We start from the raw sequence: 9,950 nt of genomic DNA, 5'->3' as shown, positions 1-9,950 counted from the left end.
AAAACAATGACTCATGTAACAAAAACTACTAATGGCAGAGCAAATTGTTCCGAACGACGCTACGTTTTTTGCTTGTTTTGCGTTTTTTGCCGTCCAGTTCTATTGTATTCTCAGCATGTGTAAACCTAAATATGGATTTGGATTGTTTCTATATGTTTTTATTAGCATACGAATCGCTACATCAGTCAGATAGGATGATTGGATGTTTGTATGTTTACTTACTAACAATTTAAAATGAGTGCGTAAGTTTTGGGTATTTATTTAGTGTTTGGGAAACACACCAAACAATTGTGACTGAAAATACAAAAATAAACAAATAAAATCTAATGATTTAGCAGGAAATTTTGCCATACATATTAGAAGAAACTGAACAGAAACAAATACTAATGAATACAAGTTACAAAAATAAAAATAATAACCCGTAATTATTCCCTGAAAATTAAAATCTTACATTAATAGGAAGCTACGATATCTTCAAATATTTGAGACTGTCCTTCAAAATCGAAAGTAATAAGTGCATAATAAAAGAAATAACACTAATCTGGAAAATCTGACTTTATCTACTCTCTATTTTAATCTATTTTCAAGTTTAATAATAAAATAACATTAATAATATCAAGCATGTATTTTATACTGCCCATTATTTACTCCTCAAAAACTGTGAGGGTTTAGGCCTCTATCTTACATTAAACTATTTGCCTGCTAGCGATTGCATCCAGACTTTATTCCTTTAATACTAGGTCTAGTTTCATGTCTTAATACAACTTGCGAGGCTACACAATATTACTGCAAAAATGGTTGTCTTTTTCTCTACACGTCCACGACAAAGTGACTCCACTGTGCTAATGGTAAGTAAAATGACATCCAGAGAGACTATCGATTGACGAGATATTATCGCCAATCGACACAATTATGCCCGCCTGGTGAGACCAAGACACAGAATGATCTCGAAACACGACACACTTACGTGATCATAAATTTTCACATCTTTTCATAATAATTGACACTTTCTGTAGAATTGTTTACATATAATTCTTTACTCGCACGAATCCGCGGATGAAAACTAGTACAACGTCCAATACCACGTAAAGGACAACAAAGGTCTCATGTGCAAAAGAATTTAAAGTCTGATTGCATTTTGAATACAATTACCCATCATTTGAATAACCCACAATCATTGATCAGAAATTCAAAAGCCGAAAACAGCCAAAATGAACAGAGCATAGAGTATACAAAATGCTTTTGTACTCTTTGAAATATTTATATTTAATGAAAAGAGCCCAAGTATTTTATCCGTCCGCAACATGATTGCTTATTAAAGAACAGTAACATAGAAAATCTGTATAAAGCACAAAAATTGCGGTTGTATATATATAGATAATGGGATTTTTGAAGACCCGTGGCTTAATACCATCCTTTTAATGTAGAATAGTATTGATTATTTGCCAGACCACATACTTATAGAGTAACAAAAAACTTTCATGCGATAGTTATGAAACAGATTGAAAGTAAACTTCATAGATATTTTTGTCGGAAAATCGAATTCAGAAACAACATTGCTATATTTATTGTAATAAGTGCATCACACAGAACATCTCTTACATTCAATATGAACTTAACATCAGAAATTGATATTAAATATTAATTTAACGATCTTTGACGCACCACAGCGTTGCGCTGAAGATCCGCATAATAGAATGTCAAGGGAGCAGACGACGAGACGCCTGCTACATGACCTCAAACCAACACTTATTATTCAATAATAATTGTGTTTATACGCCAATGAACATTTGCAGCGCAGTGAGTAGTGAGATAAGATGAGTGAGTCCAGGAATCTATACAATTGAAAATACTATTTTTATAGTCGTGGGATATACCGAGATAGCGAATTATGGGAAGAAAAAGGGCGGGAAAATTGGAAATTATCATCCCCAATGATAGGCGATCTTTGAAAAGAAGGAATACATCTTGAAGAATTCAATTTTATAGCTCTGAACCGAGAATATAGAGATTTTATGCCAGTCAAAATTGCCAAGCAAACGAAATTATTTATGCTTTAACAACAGCAATAGACACGTATATTAAAACAAAGAAGTAATGGAAATATAATTTCACCACAAGAAGGAGCCGTTTATATTTCATAACAACTTTAAACTTTGTAAAAAATATATTATTACGGATTAAACATTTTCTCCCGTTGAATATAAATTAGACAAACAAAACCACAAAATATTTTGCATTCGAATCACACTCTGTCATAGAAAAGACAAAAAAAGGAGTAATCTTCCTCGATTACGCAATTCGTTCCTTACAATAAAACATTGATTTTAACTGGAAACCAACAGCATAAGTAAACTATTAACTATTTCGATTTCTTCGAAATGGTATTCTCCGAAACATAGGTTAGTATATTTATAGCATTTTGTTAACTTTACATTAAGGTTATAGGGAAAACCAAATAAAGGTTGACGCACACTTATGGCTCAGAATCATTACCCTGACCAAAATCGCTCCAAAAGTAACAATAAAGTACATTATAAATAGGGGCTTATTCCATGTCAGAACCGATCCAAGAAATAAAGCACACACATTCTAAATTTAAATTTTGAAAAATAAATGCCGCAATGTTGCAATGACGATAATACGATTCTATGTAAATAAAAAATAAATCTGCATTACTTATTAATAATTATGTAGGCGTATTGTTAAAGCGCTTATGACCATTCAAAATAAAATGTAATTAACAAGAACAAATTTCTATCAGCCGTGCACCTTTTGCGCATTTAAGCACATTGTGGTCACACATCCCCGGAATAAACGGCAGCGTGGAAAGTAGGCCTCTTGCTGGCGTCCTTCGGTGCGCATGAGCTTCTGAGCTCCCGCCAACATCAGGAGATGGGCCGCATTAGGTGTAACCACGCAGGGGCGGTTTCGGACGTAAACTTAGATACTTCCGTCGGAAAAAGCCCGCAACCAGAGCTCAGCCATCGCAGAGTTTTAGTTGGTATGTCATGCGTAAGGCGTATATAACCTTAAGACTCGGCCCGATTGCCGCCCGATTTTCCATCTATCCTGGCGGCTCAACGCCGGGTTGTAAAGCTCGATGAACCCAACATAACCGCTCAGACGTTCAAGAAGGCTTGGCGATAGTAATACGGCACTTTCTCCGCGAAACCAAAAAAAAGAACAGGTGAAATATTAATAATATATAAAAACGATTTTTGATAAGTGTGTGACAAGCTTTATATGCTAACTTAGCGGTTACGCTTTGACATTAACGAAACGGTAACATGAAACGGTAGACGCGTGCGATACTATCTGATATCATCAAGTTCCTATTTATAACCACGATACCGAATATACAAGGAGTGTTTAAAAATTTTAAAGCGTTGGTAACACGGAAAACTAATTCCTTTCAAGGAAGAGACCTCAGTTCTACTTTTTTTTAATACTTCCATACATTCAATATTATGTAGGTATATATTTTTTGGCATCCACTTTCGCCACTCTGGTAACTGCCGACAACTGTTTTTGGACTTTGTCATATGTCTCAAGCCTCGGGGTGACAAACACGATGCACAATTCTACGGGTCCCCGTTGTCGTTTAGCCAGGAGGTACCAGTATCCCGTTCGCAGGGACCGCCTGGTGTTAAAAAAGGGGAAAATTAGGGACTCCCATGGACCATGCACCAGGGAAATTCAGGACTAACAATGCTGACCTCCCTGTGCAATGGGTGCACCTTACTCCCAAAAAAACAAAAACTGGATTTAGTCCTAAAAAAAAGTCATTGGTAGCAAATTCATTATTGTCACATACAGACTGCACAGGATACCTCAATTGTTCCTTTATATAGGTTTATTCCAACATAATCGTACATATTGATAAATAAGTATCTTAGTTTTCACATCAACTAATGGAAGATATTTTATTAAGTGTTAATAACTATGTCAAATCCAAAGTTCTAGGTGACATTATCATGCAATTTACGGTTCTTATATGGCTTTGGATTCCTCAGGAAAAGTTCTAGCTAGCAATATAGTCATGTAATATTGTACTTTTCCAGTCATTCATTTGTATATAAGTTCCAACTGCAAGTAAACGCCTTTGCAACACGCTCCGCAATTTTACCATAAAATTATTCTAAAAACGTTGCAGGCGCTTCAAATAACAAACAATAATGAAACTAACCGAATTTTTGAATAACACCGGAATTTTACTATTATTTTTAATTCATGAAACAATAAATAAGTCGGAATCATTGTCTTCGCCAGTTCTAATTATCGCATTGATAGAGAAAGACCAATTTTTATTCCAGCTCCTCCCTATATTTTTATTTAGCGTTCCCAAAGAATCCATGAATAACACTGTTTGATGTCCTGGTTATCCTGGCTTGTTACAATGGCAATATAGCGATGGTTTCTTAATAGCAAAAATAGAATTATTGATACATTCAAAATTATACTGTTTCGAGCGCCTTTCAATAAAGTTTATCAAAATAACTAAGGTGCGAAATTGCTCACTATACAAGCAGAGTCGAGAATCCAATCCGACGCACCCTAACTTATAAACGCAAAAGTGGGTTGAGTCGTTTGGATGTTTATTAGAAGGTAATTACTAATTGGGTAATTACTGTATAGATTGTAATGAAGTTTGGCTTCAATCATTGGAGTAGCCACGAATTTCCATAGTTTTCTTTATTTCTTTCTTTCGGCCTGCACAACGCCTAAATAACATTTATAAGCCCAAGACTTTCTATGGTGAGCACTAATACTGCGATCAGTAGAACTCCTTAAAAGAATAACTCTCCGCTTAAAGCAACCTCTTAACTCTTCTTTGTAGGGAGCTGATTAAATATACCATAAATGACCTAAAAATATAATTCTTTCCTATTTTAATACGCAACAACATAGCGAGTGTTTAGTCTACAAAAAATCTCGTCACTATTTACAATCATTTCAAAATAAATCGGTAACCTTCTGTTTTGAATTACAAAATAAATTATTGTTTTGTACACAAAATGATTACCATCTTTAACATTTCCATATTACTTTTATAATCACAACAAACAAATGTAACCTTTAAATCAATATTATCTTTCTATCTCTTATTAATGTTATTTGTATGCTTTTGAATAGTAAAGACGTAAATACGTTTAGATATTAGATAGCATTACTTATTGTCTGCCCATTGAAAGTTTAGACAGTGACAAGGATAACCCGTTATTTCCTTAGTTATTACCTTGAGTGCTTTATATTAAATCAATACTTCAATAAATAAATCCATTTATATTTTATTATTTTTGTTCTGGCATGGAATAGGTTATTCCTTTTACCAGCTTACGCCATGCATGTGTCAAGTAACATGGTTACTCGATGGCTTACAGTGGAATTCACTTAAATACGATATAATACATGACCATGTTTTAATCGAACATAAAGAAACATGTCGAAATATGAATTCGCAGGCCGGGGAATAAACATTACAACAATTAAAGTAATTCTCAATTTTGGCGTAAATAATAACACCAAACAAATCAAAATAGCTGATAACACCAAAAAAGATAAATAATGCATCATTTCAAAGAATTCTTTGCGGAAAATAATTTACAAGAATAGCAAAAAGTTTCGATGCAGATACAGATCAAACGGCGATCGGGTGGTTGGCCGTTCCCGCTATCATTGTTGAAAAACTTCGAACAAAAAACAACAAGTACATCCCCACGATATCGGGAAGTACTCGCAAAAACAGCGGTATTACCGAGTTGATATTACATTTAGATACGGAAACGTTTGACCATTTTATTTTAAAGTATTTAGCTCAGTTTTTCTTAATTTAATGCTTCAAGGAGATAGTTTGGACTAAAGTGTGATAGACTGAAGTACAATGGTACCACTATATATGAAGAGTAGAATAAAATTATTTATTGTTGCGGGCCGCACTCGTATTAGCGAGGGCATGACAAAACCTTTTTTTTTCAGATTTCTACCTAAAGCTCTTCAATGAACCCATATATTTTCATTGACAGACTATTTTCTATAATCAGAACATTAAATGGTTCATAATATTTACTCTCCATAAACTAATTAAGTAATCCCGTCAATTATTTCTTTTACCATAACAAAAGATATATTATGTTCATCTGTTACTAAGCGTGCAGTGTTTACCTACCTCAATAAATACGTGTTTGCTGCTCAATAAACTTTTAGCAGTTACATCAGCGATGATTTCATTGGCAAATAAACCAAATTATCTATTGTAAATATGTCTAACAACAAAACTGCAGTTCTTCATAAAAACGAAATAGAACATGTGTTAAATGCGGGTTTTATTATTAAAATAATGGAATAAGAAAGTGTTTCAAAAATATTGAACAAGAATGTTTAATACATGCGAACATTAAGCGAGACTTCGAAATAATAAAAAATACCCACAAGAGTGCGCTGCCAGCCTGAAAAGGAATAAGAATCTGAGATGGGTCATTCATTTGGGCTCCCAGATACCTCGATTTTAATATCTATAGATCTGAAAAATTATCTCTAAACCAATAGTAAGTTTATATACACTATTGGTAATGCTAATACTAATAAAAACTTAAACATTACGTAATATCTTGTGATATACAAATATTTGTTCCGGATCTCGGTTTTGTGATATATTCGTCCCATTTAACTTACAGATAATCTCACGCCTTTACCGAAAGGTAAGGCAAGAGGCGTGCCTATTGCACCCATGGGATAGGAGCGTACACGTCTCTCAAACAAATTCCGATGCAAATTATTATTGCGGTTGTATTTATAAATTTACTAACCATACGTTCACACTAATAAATAATGCAAACAAATATATTCAATTAAAGCTATGCCTTAACTAATTTGTTTACGACGTGATGAATGAGTGGTATTAGGCAATAAAAAAATGTTATAGGTCCACGCTATACATAAACAAATCTATTGGCTAAATAAAGCAGTAAAGCCTGACTAGTAAAATATAAAACCTGCTTTGAGGGGGCCACATTTGCGTTCTCATTTAAAAGTTAACATTGTCAGTACATACATACCATATTTACCCGCACCATGGGGGGGTTCTTTATTTTCCTGTTCAGTCTATACATGTCTCACACAAAACCAACGTAAAACGCTTGCTATTGTCTTCCGCTTAATAAGTTATAAGCGCATACACACCCTATGCTCGACATCTTGAACCTAGCTATAATACCTGCAAGGATCGAAGAGTCGTTGCTGCCGCTAGTGGATACTGAGGTGGGCCAAACACGAGAGCCATTACCTAGCAATAAACAAAAACGAACACACATCACTTATTGATCCCCGAGGGATAGACAAAAGTACAAACAAGGCAACTTTTCGTTGTAATCTGTCCCATGATGTGATAGGAGACGAGACCATCATCATATCTGGCATTTATTCCACACTACAAGCTGATACTGAGCAGAAAAAACCCAATTTCAATTTTCCCGACCCGGTACTTACATCTTGGACCTCAAGGCGGTGTCTTACCACGCACAAAATACAACAACGTCACAGAGGCAGCCCAGTGAATGATAACCGGTATAGTAATAATTAATTGTGTATGATATGTACATGTGTAGACTGCTGGAGGACTTCACCCTTCTACAACGCATTCCTATCCTTTTGAAGGTTATCAAAGTTACGAATCCTTTGACTAGCTCCAGCGATTATTAAATAAAGCGATAAATGATGGTAATCAATAAAGGCTGTTGCCACCTCCTATTCAAAAGACCCGTTTCCAACCTGTTTCAATTTACTTGCATTGAACACACAAAAACTATTTTATCAAGCGATCGTGCGCTAAAAGGTGGACGTCATTACACGTTCTATCCGACAAGTTATATTTTTTATTAGAACATATTTTTAATGAGTAATTGATACCACGAATCAAACAAGGGCTTATATATAATAATAAATAATAATACCAGCCCTGTATTATATACTTGCCCACTGCTGAGCACGGGCCTCCTCTACTACTGAGAGGGATTAGGCCTTAGTCCACCACGCTGGCCTAGTGCGGATTGGTAGACTTCACACACCTTCGAAATTCCTATAGAGAACTTCTGGGATGTGCAGGTTTCCTCACGATGTTTTCCTTCACCGTTAAAGCGAACGATAAATTCACAAAGAATACACACATGATTTTTTTGAAAAGTCAGAGGTGTGTGCCCTTGGGATTTGAACCTGCGGACATTCGTCTCGGCAGTCCGTTCCACACCCAACTAGGCTATCGCCGCTTTTTTAACAAGGGCTTATACAATAGCAAAAACACCAAGTGGTTGAAGATTGCACTGATGGGACCGAACCCCGTCTTTGAAACAACACCTCGAAAGCAGAACCGTGTGAATATTGTTAAAGTTCTTTAGACGTTGGACGTTGTAGGACGTTTACTTCTACCCCTTTATCCTCTATGATAGTGTTTATGCGTAATACGGCCGTGTTGCGTTAATTAAGTAAGCGTTCAATACAATTGTCTATGCCAATTTCCATAGTGATAAACGCAATGAATTAGGTTCCGGACGAGCCGTAAAAATAACATGTAATGGAGAAACAGAGCCCTGATGGCTCAGAATGATTACAATTTAGTCCCAGTTCGGAGTATGTAATTAAAGTTTTGGCAGATTTTGTTGTTTATCACTAACTGCAGCTCTACATTATGTTTGAAGTTCAGAGTTTTTTTAATACCAAAAAAATGTATGTAGTATCTATAACTTAAACTAAAGTTCTGGATAAAATCTATTTTTTATAGACTATTAATCCGTTTAGGCTGGCTTGTACAACGACTTGCTAATGTTTAGCGCTAAACATATTTAAAACATCGTGCTGTCACTGTCATCTTTTTAAGAGTTGAGGTAGACAGCTCTATGATTAAAACATATTTAGCTTTAATCATATTTAGATAGCGGTAGTGTTTTAATTGTATAAAAATATAACAAAATGTTGTCAGGCAAGAATCAATGCCTGATATCGTAGTAGCAGGCTGCAGTTACTAAGTGCAGTTATGGCACTTTGGCGCCGTGTCGATCGCTAGAACGTGATCTGACGTCGTGACGTGAACGCGTTCAACTTGTTTTGTACCGTGACGTTAGTAGGAAGCGGTGACAAAATAAGCCTAATAAAGTTTATTTATTTTTAAACAGGTATTGGTTTAAAACTGGAACGAAGGTGATCAGTATTTATTGAAACTCAGGTAACTCCCCAATACCAGGGGAATCTAAATGATGCAATAAGAGAAAAAATATTTTTGTTATTAATGTCAGAATATGTTCAAAAAGGATTGTTTAAATATTTATAAGATCTGTAATTATATATAATTAGAAAATATTATTATAGTTTCATTTTTACGTACTTTAAATATTAAAGTAATAAAACTACAATTTACCTAGGTAATAAACAAGGGTCCAGATCTAGATCTAGGACCCTCTTGAAGGGTTGACTTCAAGAAAGCAGGGGGTCAAAAAAAGTAAAACCAAACAAGGACATATATTAGAAGAACATATCCAGTATTTATAAAGTATTAACCCAGAACACGATCTACATACATTTCAACAAAAAACTTCAAAATATCTTCACAAATATACGAATTTATGATATTAGTAACAAGTAATATTACATTATATCTTATGAAGCACATACAACACATAAGTGACTGGTATTTTTCATATTTTTTTACGTTCGTGTTACTCGATATAAAAAAAACAGTGATTGTAATGACCCATATACAAACCTAGTTTCCTAGACCCGCCAAATGACGGGTCTAGGAAACTAGTCAATATTTTTAGGGCCCACCGACTTGTTCGTAAACAAACCACAAGAACCTACCTCTAGTACTGCGAGTTTTTTTAGCGCCGAAACAATACATATGTTTATGAAAAAAAAACAATAATCGTTCAACATACAATACCGATTGAATTCTGTCTCTA

Source organism: Manduca sexta, chromosome 25 (genome assembly GCF_014839805.1).
Source record: "Manduca sexta isolate Smith_Timp_Sample1 chromosome 25, JHU_Msex_v1.0, whole genome shotgun sequence".
Classification (NCBI taxonomy): domain Eukaryota; kingdom Metazoa; phylum Arthropoda; class Insecta; order Lepidoptera; family Sphingidae; genus Manduca; species Manduca sexta.
Note: the sequence above shows the minus strand (reverse complement) of the source record.